The sequence below is a fragment of the Schistocerca cancellata genome, chromosome 1 (genome assembly GCF_023864275.1).
Source record: "Schistocerca cancellata isolate TAMUIC-IGC-003103 chromosome 1, iqSchCanc2.1, whole genome shotgun sequence".
NCBI lineage: Eukaryota > Metazoa > Arthropoda > Insecta > Orthoptera > Acrididae > Schistocerca > Schistocerca cancellata.
Window position 1 is genome coordinate 1,286,102,729 of NC_064626.1, and position 16,337 is coordinate 1,286,119,065.

Consider the following 16,337-nt stretch of genomic DNA (forward strand, 5'->3'; position numbering starts at 1 on the left):
TACAAACAACTTCAGTTGGAAAGACCACATAGTTAATATTGTGGGGAAGGCGAGCCAAAGGTTGCGTTTCATTGGTAGGACACTTAGAAGATGCAACAAGTCCACTAAAGAGACAGCTTACACTACACTCGTTCGTCCTCTATTAGAATATTGCTGCGCGGTGTGGATCCTTACCAGGTGGGATTGACGGAGGGCATCGAAAGGGTAGAAAAAAGGGCAGCTCGTTTTGTATTATCACGTAATAGGGGAGAGTGTGGCAGATATGATACGCGAGTTGGGATGGAGGTCATTAAAGCTAAGACGTTTTCGTCGCGGCGAGATCTCTTTATGAAATTTCAGTCACCAACTTTCTCTTCCGAATGCGAAAATATTTTGTTGAGCCAAACCTACATAGGTAGGAAATATCATCAAAAAAAATAAGAGAAATCAGAGCTCGAACAGAAAGGTTTAGGTGTTCGTTTTTCCCGCGCGCTGTTCGGGCGTGGAATGGTAGGGAGATAGTATGATTGTGGTTCGATGAGCCCTCTGCCAAGCACTTAAATGTGAATTGCAGAGTAATCATGTAACTGTAGATGTAGATAACGAAGTTTTGAACTCGGTTTCCTTGCTTGCAGAAAAATGATAATGAGTTAAGAATGGGTTCGCCTTCTTGCGAGCACACTAATTATTGTGTTGTTCTATTACCCAAATATGTCTTACCACAGTTGTGGCATCCGGTGTGTTTTTTTTATTATTCCCCTGGAATATACAAGATATTTTTATAGGTTAAGAAATGTGATACATCAGATTTTCCATTTTCCATTTTGAGTGTCCTGTGGCTGACAGTAAAAAATTCAATGCAGACGATTTTCTAACATCCCTCATGTTGGCAGATGACATGCTGTGCTAATTTGGACCGGTAGCTGATTTTGGTTGGCAGACACAGAACATACACAATGTAAAATACAAGGTAAAGTGTAAATACAATTAAAATGACAACATCTGATGTATTTCTTAACCTAAAAATAACCTGTATGTGTATATTTCAGGAAAATGATGAAAAACTCTCTTAAGATGACACAACTGCGGTGAAACATGTTTGAGTGATAAACATAACAATAATCTGTGTACTTGCAAGAAGAAACACCCATCTTTAATTTGTTATTGTTAGGACATAATCCTGCAATGGACTACACTGATGCTGACTGGAGAGCTTCCCATTCGGTCCAGCGCTCATAGACCTTTAACTCTTGTGGTCTTCACTCCAAAGACTTGTCTGGTGCAGCTCTCACCGCTAGGCTACCCTGTGCAGCGTTGGCGTCAGCTGGTGCCTGTTTTTCCTTTTTTTTTTTTTTTTGTCAACAGTCTTGAGACTGGCCCGCCACGAATTCCTATCCTGTGCCAACCTCTTCATCTCACAGTAGCACCTGCAACCTATGTCCTCAGTTATTTGCCGAATGTACCCCAATCTCTGTCTTCCTCTACAGCTCCCTCTAGTACCATGGAAGTCATTCCCTCATGTTCCAACAGATGTCCTATCATCTTGTCCCTTCTTCTTATCAGTTTTTTCCACATATTTCTTTCCTCTCCGATTCTGCGCAGAACCTCCACATTGCTTACCTTATCAGTTCACCTAATTTTTAACATTCGTCTGTAGCACCACGTCTCAAATGCTTCGGTTTTCTTCTGTTCCGGTTTTCCCAGAGTCCACGTTTCAAAACGTTGTAAATTTCAGCTGACATTTACGTGAACTGGTAAGGTAAGAAATAGGGCAGTTCTTGATGGAATCAGTGAGGAAACTAGCAGATGCTAAACAATAAGAAGGAGGTTCGAACGGTTCAAATGGCTCTGAGCAGTATGGGACTTAACTTCTAAGGTCATCAGTCGCCTAGAACTTAGAACTACTTAAACCTAACTAACCTAAGGACATCACACACATCCATGCCCGAGGCAGGATTCGAACCTGCGACCGTAGCGGTCGCTCGGTTCCAGACTGTAGCGCCTAGAACCGCTGGGCCACCCCAGCCGGCTGTAGGGCAAGGTCCGAACAGTATTTACTGCAATGGTTGTAACAGCAAGAACCATATCCCATACTTGAAGTAGAGTTGATGTCCATGATACTACACGGAGCCGCAGAGGTAGAATACTGTAGGGAAAGATAGAAGCTGGAATACAACCAACAAGTTTGGCAGAGCAGAGAAATTCGTGGCAGGCAGCATCAAAGCACTCAGAAGAAACTCTCAGCTGAAAGACGCGCATCAGTGGACACCGGTGGTGACAACATTGTCATGTTTTTTGGTTCCAGATCTGAAGATGGCCTAATTCGTCCGAAACGAGTGGTAACAATTAAATAAGAAACGAGACCTGCACTATTTTGTTCGTAACATAAGAAGACAAGATGACTGTTGTCTCCCGCGACACAGTGGCGTCTTTCTCCTCGGATGACTTTGCACCACTCGCCCCCCCCCCCCCCCCCCCCCCCGTCACGCTGCCGTTCCTTTCGCCGACCCAGTACAAGAGAGCCGCCGTCTTGTGCCGTTCCCTCGCCCGGCAGAGTTCTAGCGAGGAAAAACCTCCTGCGGCAGAGCTCCCGTCCCGACTAGCGGGACAGACGGCGTTTGCTCGCCTCGTCAGAGAAAGAGGCTCTTGGCAACTACTCAAGCTCTTACAGCGACAGCACAGCTAGCAAGTGTCTCAGAGTGGCGGGGGAAACGCCAACTTTTGGAGAAGTGGATGGTTCTGAAGGGAGAGCTCCCACCCGCCATATTCAGACAAGTGGACAACATGATGATGATGATGATGATGTTTGGTTTGTGAGACGCTCAACAGCGCGGTCATCAGCGCGTGTACAACGTCCCAATTTCTACACAGTCCAGTCTAGGCACTGTAACGAATGGTGGTGATGAAGTGATGAGGACAACACAAACACTCGATCCCCGTGCAGAGAAAATCCCCAACCCGGCCGGAAATCGAGCCCGGGACCCCGCGATCCAGAGGCAGCAACGCTAACCACCAGACAACAACAATGTGGACAACATGGAACGCTCTCAACAGACTACGCTCTGATGCCACGAGATGTAAGAGGAGTGGGGCCTCGGTCAGTTTTCTGCTAGTGCGGTGCTGTGCAGACTAGCAGCCATCCACTACAGCGATCTTCATCTCGAGCCTCATGTACCAAGGGACACGTGATGAGGGCACCACCGAATGCACTCGACGTGGCCGATTTCTGGTCAACCGACGTATAAACTGACGTCATCTATCGATTTCCTTTTGCTACTTACATACTTTGTACTTCTGACACGATAACAAATAAATTAACCGGAGACGTAAAGCTCATCACTGCCAGTTCTGCATGTACCGCCAGTGGCGCATCGCACTGCCGGCAGTCATCAGGGACTGAAAGCAGTCGGTTGGCACGGCACAGCTGGCCTGCCTAGCAGCTCCTCTAGTACTGACATTCTGTTTCATGTAGCCTTGGAAGCGTCGTACTCGTTCATACTAGCAATTCAATAAGATATAAATTATGTGAAACACTGTAAATCAAATTTGCAGTTGGACAGGGTGACCATTTTCTAACGTGTCTTGACTGTCCTAACGCCTTTCTTGTTGATCCACATCGTCATGCAACCTTGATTAATCCAGGTAACAGTTCAGTGCTTGCTCCAAGCTTACAGGGCGTCCCAGGAATACGACAGGAACGCTCATTTGAAGAAAAAACCTTCATATGGACATATTCCATATTGCGAATGGTTTCCGAGATGGAACACGTCTAAAGTACATTTGCTTCGATTACTACTGTTCACTGATGAAGACACATTTACACAGAATGGAATCGAACACGCACGAAATAATCGTCAACGTTAGCACGAAAATCTACACGCTCCAATGGAAACCAGTTTCCAAGTTCGCTTTCCGATCGGTGTTTCGTGCGGCATGATCAATAACATGTCGATAGGTCAAAGCACATCAGAAAACCGAATAAAGAGGATAGAATTACTTACATTTTCTGGGAAATTCGTTTGTCGAGGACGTTCCTCTGACCACACGGACTGCAACGCACCTCCGGCATGACGGAGGCCCTACACATCTGACCAGATGTGCGAGACAACATCTCAAGCGCACTTACGCGAACGGTTGGATTGGTCGTGGTACTGCAATTAACTGACCACCGACATCGTCAGGCATTACGACAGTAGATTTTAGTTCATGGGGTCGGATGAAGCCTGATGTGTACAAACGAATGGGGAACACGCGAGATGAGCTGCTTGGTCGCATCACGAACGCTGCTGCGCCCTGTGCGGTATACGCACGAGCACTCAGCAAACAACAGAACGTGTTCTCCCGCGGGTGCACAAATGCAGCCAAGTTGACTGTACGATATTCGAACATTTATTGAGAACTGCGCAACAGCTTTAATGTCACCTGTACGACAGTGCTTAAAGAGCAATGTGTTAAAAATAAATGTTCTTCAATTGATAGTAATACGCTTGTTGTGATGTTTACTTCTGTGACCGAGCGGTTCTAGGCGCTTCAGTCCGGAACCGCGCTGCTGCTACAGTCGCAGGTTCGAATCCTGCCTCGGGCATGGATGTGTGTGCTGTCCTTAGGTTAGTTAGGTTTAAGTAGTTCTAAGTCTAGGGGATAGATGACCTCATATGTTAAGTCCCATAGTGCTCAGAGCCATTTGAACCATTCTTACACTTGTGTCTGTGTAAACCTGACAATGTATCGAATAATACGGAAAATGAATGACGTTGTACATTAAATGTGTTCTAGCTCTATAACCGTTTTCAATGGGGCATATGGTGAAGTTTTTCGCTTCAGATGATCGTTCCTGTCACATCCCTGAATACTGACCATTCCTCTCGTGACACTCTGCAAGTGTGAAGCAAGCAATGAAATGTTATGTGGATTAATCAATGTTACCATGGCGATGCGTATCAACATGAAAGGTCTTACCACAATGAACATACACGAGTGTATTATAAAGGTGCTACGGTCACCCGATCACCCTGCACGTTTCCAATCTAGCTGTCTTCAAGGACAATAAAAATCTGATTTTCAGGATTCCACATAATTGTAAACCAAATTTAAAATGTGTTTCATGATCTACACATTGAGAGATATAATCTTAGAATAAAGGTTTGACACTGTAAGTTAAATATTGAAGTTAGAAACTCTGTACATGCAGTGTGGCAGCGTAATTCGTGATGCGCAAATTACTCAGACAATATTCATTTAGTATTTTAGAGCGACAACGTTTAGCACTTGTAACAAACTGTACGCCTATTTTCAAACCTTTTTGAAACTTTTTCCCGCTGACACCCCCCCCCCCCCCCCCAAAAAAAGAAATGAAAACAAAATTATTGTTTACTACCTTTTCCCTGTACATGTTGTAAAACATCAGCATCAGGCATGAAGTTTCAATTTGTTAATTCTTTACTATGGACTATATCCGCAACACGGTTTGCAAATATTGTCCACTTTAACCACTAAACGCACCTGCGTTGTATGACTCAGATACGTCACCCACGTGGCGGTTCGACCCTTCAAAGACTCGAGAGTGCGGAGTGCGGAGGGCGCTCTGTAAACAGCACATTAGTCCCAGGTCGACACGGTAGTCGAATATACCGTGTAGCGAAGACTTACGTTTACTTAAGCTAACAAAAAGCAGTCCGTCCTCAAAGCGGAGGAAGAGAGTCCATTCATATCGCTCGTCAGATTTCGATGGCCGTAACAGACACGCTACAAAATGAATATTTTCTGGTGTTTATAAACGCACTATTAGGTTGGGACTCGCGTTGTCGTTTTCTGAAAGTGTATAAGGCGGTAGAATATCGTCTGGAAAGCTGTCTTCAGTGGGACTGCGGACCACAGCCTTTTTTTTTTCAGAAATTCTGTTTCCTGAAAATGTAAGTTCTGGGTGGGTGCCTTGCACTTCTAGAGCATTGTTTTGCAGTCTTTTGCTTCCTCTCACTCTTCTGAAATGAGTCACGACATTTCCATGGAAAAAAAATTACTCGATATTAGTCGCGATGGGTGTGATGATAATGTCGTTTGTTTTAATTTTAATTCAGTGATAGACTAATACCATTATACAGCCATTGCATGTTGCCTGTTTGACAAAATTAGATAAATTTCTTTTCCTATCGATTCGGAACGTTTGTTTCAGATACACGGTCAGGTGTTGTACATTCACAGACCTTCGATGCAGCTACAGACCTCACCATTTCCACTATTAACAAAATTCTCAGAAATGTGTGTAAGGAAATTGTTGAAAAATTTGAACAACGAGCTAATTTCCCTCACTGATTTGGATCTGTCGATGGAAAACATATTCGCATTGTCCATGCGAGTAATTCGTTATATTACAAACACAAGAGATTTTCGTCTGTAGACAGAGTCACAGTATCGATTATCTACGTTGATGTCGTCAGCTACGTAAAAGATAGTGACTGGACCATACTTCAAGAATGTTCACTGGGAAAATCACTGCTTTTAAATAATGAACTTGGTCTTCCTGTAGACACGTTGTAATGTCTCTTGCAGCGGTCTCTCCGCGATATTTTCAGAAATTTTATAAATTATATAACTCAGTACATATCTCGAAATATCTCTTCTTATCTTACCGATTCCTAAACTTCAATATACGATGATTCGCAATGCAAAGTAGTTTCAAGCCTTTTTGTTCCTTGGAGCGTCCATTTACTCCACGGAATAGCTTCTCTGCTATCTGTTTTCTCTTATGAAAAGAATGAGGCAATGCTTGCCGATTAGCCGTGAAAGAAGGAGGATGTACAGGGCTATTACAAATGATTGAAGCGATTTCATAAATTCACTGTAGCTCCAGTCATTGACATATGGTCACGACATACTACAGATACGTAGAAAAACTCATAAAGTTTTGTTCGGCTGAAGCCGCACTTCAGGTTTCTGCTGCCAGAGCGCTCGAGAGCGCAGTGAGACAAAATGGCGACAGGAGCCGAGAATGCGTATGTCGTGCTTGAAATGCACTCACATCAGTCAGTCATAACAGTGCAACGACACTTCAGGACGAAGTTCAACAAAGATCCACCAACTGCTAACTCCATTCGGCGATGGTATGCGCAGTTTAAAGCTTCCGGATGCCTCTGTAAGGGGAAATCAACCGGTCGGCCTGCAGTGAGCGAAGAAACGGTTGAACGCGTGCGGGCAAGTTTCACGCGTAGCCCGCGGAAGTCAACGAATAAAGCAAGCAGGGAGCTAAACGTACCACAGCCGACAGTTTGGAAAATCTTACGGAAAAGGCTAAAGCAGAAGCCTTACCATTCGGCATTTCTTAAACAGGAGGTTGGAAAACCAATGGATCGGTCGTGGTGGAGATCATGATCAGCAATTCATGTCATGGCCTCCACGCTCTCCCGACTTAACCCCATGCGATTTCTTTCTGTGGGGTTATGTGAAAGATTCAGTGTTTAAACCACCTCTACCAAGAAACGTGCCAAAACTGCGAGCTCGCATCAACGATGCTTTCGAACTCATTGATGGGGACATGCTGCGCCGAGTGTGGGAGGAACTTGATTATCGGCTTGACGTCTGCCGAATCAGTAAAGGGGCACATATCGAACATTTGTTAATGCCTAAAAAAACTTTTTGAGTTTTTGTATGTGTGTGCAAAGCATTGTGAAAATGTCTCAAATAATAAAGTTATTGTAGAGCTGTGAAATCGCTTCAATCATTTGTAATAACCCTGTATACACTTCTGGAAATGGAAAAAAGAACACATTGACACCGGTGTGTCAGACCCACCATACTTGCTCCGGACACTGCGAGAGGGCTGTACAAGCAGTGATCACAAGCACGGCACAGCGGACACACCAGGAACCGCGGTGTTGGCCGTCGAACGGCGCTAGCTGCGCAGCATTTCTGCACCGCCGCCGTCATTGTCAGCCAGTTTGCCGTGGCATACGGAGCTCCATCGCAGTCTTTAACACTGGTAGCATGCCGCGAGAGCGTGGACGTGAACCGTATGTGCAGTTGACGGACTTTGAGCGAGGGCGTATAGCGGGCATGCGGGAGGCCGGGTGGACGTACCGCCGAATTGCTCAACACGTGGGGCGTGAGGTCTCCACAGTACATCGATGTTGTCGCCAGTGGTCGGCGGAAGGTGCACGTGCCCGTCGACCTGGGACCGGACCGCAGCGACGCACGGATGCACGCCAAGACCGTAGGATCCTACGCAGTGCCGTAGGGGACCGCAACGCCACTTCCCAGCAAATTAGGGACACTGTTGCTCCTGGGGTATCGGCGAGGACCATTCGCAACCGTCTCCATGAAGCTGGGCTACGGTCCCGCACACCGTTAGGCCGTCTTCCGCTCACGCCCCAACATCGTGCAGCCCGCCTCCAGTGGTGTCGCGACAGGCGTGAATGGAGGGACGAATGGAGACGTGTCGTCTTCAGCGATGAGAGTCGCTTCTGCCTTGGTGCCAATGATGGTCGTATGCGTGTTTGGCGCCGTGCAGGTGAGCGCCACAATCAGGACTGCATACGACCGAGGCACACAGGGCCAACACCCGGCATCATGGTGTGGGGAGCGATCTCCTACACTGGCCGTACACCACTGGTGATCGTCGAGGGGACACTGAATAGTGCACGGTACATCCAAACCGTCATCGAACCCATCGTTCTACCATTCCTAGACCGGCAAGGGAACTTGCTGTTCCAACAGGACAATGCACGTCCGCATGTATCCCGTGCCACCCAACGTGCTCTAGAAGGTGTAAGTCAACTACCCTGTCCAGCAAGATCTCCGGATCTGTCCCCCATTGAGCATGTTTGGGACTGGATGAAGCGTCGTCTCACGCGGTCTGCACGTCCAGCACGAACGCTGGTCCAACTGAGGCGCCAGGTGGAAATGGCATGGCAAGCCGTTCCACAGGACTACATCCAGCATCTCTACGATCGTCTCCATGGGAGAATAGCAGCCTGCATTGCTGCGAAAGGTGGATATACACTGTACTAGTGCCGACATTGTGCATGCTCTGTTGCCTGTGTCTATGTGCCTGTGGTTCTGTCAGTGTGATCATGTGATGTATCTGACCCCAGGAATGTGTCAATAAAGTTTCCCCTTCCTGGGACAATGAATTCACGGTGTTCTTATTTCAATTTCCAGGAGTGTATGTATGTATTGTTGAGCTAGTCGCCATCTTGATGAGATTCCGTATGAGAAGGAATTTAATACATGAACTAAACTAAACTAAGTGTGTTCGCGTATTATTTAACTGATTATTACTGACAGTGTCTGCTTACTACGCTGTGTTGCACGGGATCAATGGGGAACGTCTGATTTACACTGGACGAACCTGCAGTTTTGTATGCTCAAGATATCCAGTTACTTCAAATAAATAGGCTAACACGGTCTTACCAGCAGATCTCCGGTCTTCCCCATGTGATCACCGAAAGTTAATAATTGTTACAAATGTTTTCAGGAGATCGACTGACATTTTCGTTGCACCGAGACTTCGAAATTGCTTCACTGCCTTATGGAATTTAAGTTAAGCTCAATTTAATCAGGATAGAACACTATTGAACTGTGTGAATGTGATAAGCCTGCTTTGTGAATGAAAATTCCCTTAACATACGCATGTTTTTACTATCCTGATCATTGAAGCTAAATCAGGCCGGTGTGAGAGAGGTTTTTAAATTTTTTGAATACCACAAAAAAAAAATTAAAACGTGACTTGTTGGTCCAAAAAGTCACAAGGTATCACAATTTTGTGTTGCTGGTTGGTTGGTTGGTTTGGGGAAGGAGACCAGACAGCGTGGTCATCGGTCTCATCGGATTAGGGAAGGAAGTCGGCCGTGCCCTTTCATAGGAACCATCTCGGCATTTGCCTGGAGTGATTTACGGAAATCACGGAAAACCTAAATCAGGATGGCCGGACGCGGGATTGAACCGTCGTCCTCCCGAATGCGAGTCCAGTGTCTAACCACTGCGCCACCCCGCTCGGTTTTGTGTTGCTGTAGAAGCTTTCAGGCTACACAAACACCTTCTCCGACAGTTTGCTGGACATCAGTTGACGACTGAAAAACGAATCTGTAATTGTCGAAGGTACGTAAAATGTACATTTGGAATAATGAACAATAAATGGAGGATATTCCAGAGAGCAATAAATTTGGATCCCGACTTCATCATTGATACTGTGAAGGTCCGCGTTGTTTTACACAATTTCGTTCGTGAAAGAGCCTCTTCTTAGAAGACAGAGGATACTCTGTCGATAACTGGGCTTCAGAGTAGAAGCCAATGCATGCGGTCGCAGGTTCGAATCCTGCCTCGGTCATGGATGTGTGTGATGTCCTTAGGTTAGTTCGGTTTAAGTAGTTCTAAGTTCTAGGGGACTGATGACCACAGATGTTAAGTCCCATAGTGTTCAGAGCCATTTGAACCATTTGAACCAATGCATGCGTGGGAGAATTTCAGCCAATAACACTCCAAAAATTAGGATAGACTATTTTTTAACACCAGTAGGTACAGTTAAATGATTGTGTTCTAAGATTTAATGCGTCAAGAAGGAATGTAAATAATGCGTTGTATTTAATACAATAAATATAGAAGTATACTCACCATAATCGTTTCTTTCGGTTTACTCATCTCTACAAAGCAATCGTGTAGTTCTTTGAGTACCTGTAGCCAGGCTTTCTTGTGAGTATTCTGCCCTTGAGTTTTGTCCCATAAAATGGGCGGATCACATACTAATGTAATTTATGCTTCAAAGTCTACTTCCACCATGATTAAGCAAGGTAAGGAATGTTTGAAAAAGTGTAATTTCACTCGAAACAATACACAACCAGCGAAGACTAGAATAACAGATATCGAATGCCGCCAGATGTGAACGCCACAGCCGCTGACCCAATGGCCGGTTTGGTTTGCCGTCACCGGCAGCCGTCCGTGGCAGCGGTGGCGCGGGGGGGGGGGCTGCCCGCTTCCCACAGTGGCGGCACGGCAGCCGGCGCCGGGCAAGTGTGGCATGTCTCGTACAATGTAGGCTGCCTCCCGACAACCGTGCATCGGCGCCGTGTTCCCGGCGGGTCCAGCTTCTTCTTTGGCCTCTATAAGACCTAATACTCCTTTCTGTGTAGATGTGCATGTGCACTACTGACCATTAAATTTGCTACACCATGAAGAAATGCAGATGATAAACGGGTATTCATTGGACAAATATATTATTCTAGAACTGACATGTGATTACATTTCCACGCAATTTCGGTACATAGATCCTGAGAAATCGGTACCCAGAACAACCACCTCAGGCCGTAATAACGGCCTTGATACGCCTGGGCATTGAGTCAAACAGAGCTTGGATGGCGTGTACAGGTACAGCTGCCCGTGCAACTTCAACACGATAACACAGTTCATCAAGAGTAGTGACTGGCATATTGCGTCGAGCCAGTTGCTCGGCCACCATTCACCAGACGTTTTCAATTGGTGAGAGATCAGGAGAATGTGCTGGCCAGGGCAGCAGTCGAACATTTTCTGTACCCAGAAAGGCGCGTATAGGACCTGCAACATGCGAACATGCATTATCCTGCTGAAATGAGGGTTTCGCAGGGATCGAATGAAGGGTAGAGCCACGGGTGCTAACACATCTGAAATGTAACGTCCGCTGTTCAAAGTGCCGTCAATGCGAACAAGAGGTGACCGAGACGTGTAACCAATGGCACCCCATACCATCACGCCAGGTGATACGCCAGTATGGCGATGACGAATACACGCTTCCAATGTGCGTTCACCGCGATGTCGCCAAACACGGATGCGACCATCGTGATGCTGTAAACAGAACCTGGATTCATCAGAAAAAACGACGTTTTGCCATTCGTGCATGCAGGTTCGTCGTTGAGTACACCATCGCAGGCGCTCCTGCCGTTGGAATCCAGCACGGCGTTCCGTATTACCCTTCTGAACGCACCGATTCCATATTCTGCTAACAGTCATTGGATCTCGACCAACGCGAGCAGCAATGTCGCGACACGATAAACCGCAATCGCGATAGGCTACAATCCTACGGAAACGTCATCGTACGCATTTCTCCCCCTTACGTGAGGCATCACAACAACGTTTCACCAGGCAACGCCGATCAACTGCTGTTTGTGTATGAGAAATCGGTTGGAAACTTTCCTCATGTCAGCACGTTGTAGGTGTCGCCACCGGCGCCAACCTTGTGTGAATGCTCTGAAACGCTAATCATTTGCGTATACAGCATCTTCTTCCTGTCGGTTAAATTTCGCGTCTGTAGCACGTCATCTTTGTGGTGTAGCCTTTTTAATGGCCAGTAGTGTAAATGTACTCTGCCGGCACAAAAAAAAGAAAAGAACTGCAATACCCTCACGGACTGTGTTCAATGGCACCAGGATGTGTGCGTGCCGGGGGACTGAAGTGTTGGTGGTCCATCTGCAACGGTCATCGGCTGTCAGATTGCGCTCCGGTAGATTGTCTGTGCACCCTCCGGTCTGACTCTGCAGGCAGTAACTGTGCTGAGTGTACAGGCGGACGGTATTTCCAACATTCACGGTAGAGTGCAACCACGCCGCTCCGAGGAGTACATTCACCTGTTGAACAGCTTCAGCCATTTGATTGGGGTCTCATTGTTGGTCTACGGATTGCTGCACATGGTGGGCACAATGTATCGGTGGTATGTCACTGCTTTCCACAGTGGTCCCAGGAACATTTCAACACCTGTAGACCAGGCTTTGGACGTACGCGTAGTGGCCGAGCGAACACCATACATTGACGAAATCCGGGCACATGTTGCACCTACTGCGTAATCAGGGATCATTGGGAACCGTCTGGTTGCAGCAGGATTAAGATCAATGAAATTATAATGAAATCTAGAACTTTAGCTGCTTACAGGCGTTGATAAATATCAAAATGTGTGCCCTGGCCGGGACTCAAACCTGGGACCTCTTGCTTGCATGGGAAGAAAGTTGATAAGTGTGGGTCTCACGGGGAGCGTGCCAGTGATAAGTCTCTGCTGTAGCACTATCGTCTGTGTCCTGTTGGCTCAGTCGGATAGAAGTCCCGGGTTCGAGTCCCGGTCGGGGCACACATTTTTCAACGGTCCCTGTTGATATTTATCAACGCCTTTAAGCAGGTAAAGGTTTATATTTCATTATAATTGCATTCTTCTAAAAGTATAAGATCACTAATGATATCTGTGCAGGTACAAGCTTCATATGTATTAAGATCACGTGTGCCGCTGACCAGTCTACCACTGGTACCACGCCAGCAAGAGGTTCAGAGAAGGGCAGATACTTTTTTACTATCGCTAAATAGCGGACAGAGTGTGGCGGATACGATAAGCGAGATGGGATGGCAATCACTGAAACAAAAGCGTTTCTCGGTGTGGCGAGAGTTTTCGAAGGAAATTTCAATTCCGAGCTGTGCGAAAATATTTTATTGTCGCCAACCTACATAGGGAGAAATGGTGACGATAATAATATAAAAGAAACTGGAACTCGAAGAGAAAGATTTAAGTGGTCATTTTTCCCGCGCGCTGTTAGAGAGGCGAAAGATAGAGAAGTAATCCGAAGGTGGTTCGAAGAATATCCTGCCAGGCGCTTACGTGTGAATTGCAGAATAGTCATGTAAGGCGTAACAGTAGAAGAGTGGCCACACTGGTGTTGTGAAAGACTCGACTGGAGGATGGAATGGCGCTCTGTTGCCTTTAGTGGTGAGAGCAGTTCTGACTGTGTGTGTGTGAACGACTGACGTACACGTATATGGCGCAGAGCTGATGCGCTGCCTATTCCAGAACGCATTCGCCCACGACTCACACGTCCTGTCCGAGGCTGCAAGGTGCCGCGGGGAGATCAGTTACGACTCGCCGCCGCACTTGGTGTTTCTGCAGAGTAAATTAATCAGTGTCCGCTACGTTGAACAGGCTGTTATCCCCATGCTACTGCTACGTCTTCGACAGGAAGGTGATATGCTTTTTCAGCAGGACAATGCACGTCCACATACGGCTGCTGCGACGCAACGTGCTGCTCGTGGCGTAGAACAACTGCGCTGGCGAGCAACATCACCAAATCTCTCGCCGACTGAACTTATTCGTCCTCCAGGGCCTGCCACTGCCGAAAAGGATCAAAAGAAACAAGATGTTTGGGACAATCTATCGCCGGATGACAGTCTGCACCTGTATGATCATTTGTACTCGAGAATGCATTCCTGCGTTGCCGCGAGAGCGCGGTATACAGTGTGTTGATGCCATCTTTACTGTGACATCTGTATCTCATTTGATCTGAATTTGTTATCACGTACTCCTACAATGACCAGTCACCTCACTTGTCAATAAAACGACTATGTTCTTGAGGAAGTTGTATCTTTTTTCCCGGCAGCGTAGGTTCAAACGCCTTTGATGTTCCTTTTTTTTCACAGGTAATTTAACATAATACTACCCTGTCTTACGAAAAGAAGGACGCATATTTACTTGTCGGTAACGATGGTGCACTGCTTAGCCCAGCTCTTTCTCTATGTCAGATGCATGCCATGTCTCGCGACATGCTCTTTTGTTTGCGTTATCCAGTCAGAAAAGTGCCACGAGAAATCGTTCTGGACTCGGCGTGGTGTGGACCCAGATGTCAGGTGCCCTAGTTGCTCGTGAGTTACGCGCCTTTTGTTCTGGCCTTGGTTCGGCCAGGTCACGCTCTCGCAGGTTGCCGTTTCACATCACGCTGCTACAGATCTGTTGATGAGATCGTTACATGCTACTGGGTTAAGCAACAGTTTGCAAATGTAATCGCCTTCATTCATGTAGAACGAGTTTGTTATCCCACGTCGCGGCTAGGTACAGTATATATGTTGCCATTACTTGCCACTGAGACTGAAAACGGACTTAGTTTCTTTATGGACGAATCTGCGTCGCGTGCTCATGAGGACCGGAGTATCCACAAATGCCGTTACCATCCTTGCTCATGCTACATACTAAATCTCTGTCTCATTCAGTAACAAGTCAGTTACATTTTATGATATCACTGTTTGTGTATCCTGTAAAATGATATTCACTGATGATCCAAACATTATGACCACCTGTTTAGCAGCTTGTTTGACCGCCTTTGGAACGAGATACATCACTCATTCTGTGTATCGGGTCCAATAGTTTCTTGGTATTTTTGTGTAGGTATGTGGCACTAGACGTCTACGCTCTGGTCGTATAGTTAGCGTAAATAGCGAGCCGCTGATCTGCGTACGTGGTGATGGCGCACAATTCCGTCGGGCAAGACAACAAGCGTGAAGGGGTGCAGGTGGTTCGCAGCTGTCAGCGTGTCTTCGATTACCACCACAGGTCCCGTGCAGGCGCAGCAGAACGTCTTCCACAGCACAGTACTGCTCCCACCTGCCTGCCTCCGTGACGCGCTGCACGTTTCGAGCAGCCGTTCACCTCGATGACGGTGTTTGTGGAAGCGACCATCGATCTAGTGTAGCAAAAATGTGATTAAGCCGAAACGTTTCCGTTGATCGACAGTCGAATCCCGATGCTCCCGTGCCCACTGCAATGGTAACTGACGATGACGCTGGGTCAACATGTGAAAACGTAGAAGTGCTCTGCTGCGGGCGTCCATGTTGAACAACGTACGATGAACGGTGCGCCCCGAAAGATTTTGCGTGCACCAGCACTGTGTGCTCTTTCGGCAGAGATTCGACAGATCACCACCTGTTCTGCTTTACACAGCAGACAAGTTTCCGAACTGGAAGTTCTGTGAAGAGTCGTGGACATCAAACCATTTAGCGCCTACTGGTAGTTTCAGTCTCCTTTTATCTCTTTCCATAGATGCTCACGACAGTAGCACGTGAACATTCGACCATCTTCGGCGTTTTCGAAATGGTTCAAATGGTTCTGAGCACTATGGGACTTAACATCTGAGGTCATTAGTCCCCTAGAACTTAGAACAACTTAAACCTAACTAACCTAAGGACATCACACACATCCATGCCCGAGGCAGGATTCAAATCTGCGATCGTAGCGGTCGCGCGGTTCCAGATTGAAGTCACAGTGATCGGCGGCGTTTTCGAGATACTGGTTCACAGGCTCTGCGTAATAATAATAATCTGCCATTTGTCAAATTCGGTTATCTCAATGGATATCCCCATCTGCAGCCCACATTTTCGCTAGGGCGATCCCCCGTCCGTGTTTGCTCCGCTTGCATACTTTTGTTACCGCCCCACGTGCTAGCAGCGACACAGTCGATGTCGGCAGTGGTCGTTATGTTCCGGCCGCGCGACTGCTACGGTCGCAGGTTCGAATCATGCCTCAGGCATGGATGTGTGTGATGTCCTTAGGTTAGTTAGGTTTAATTAGTTCTAAGTTCTAGGGGACTGATGAC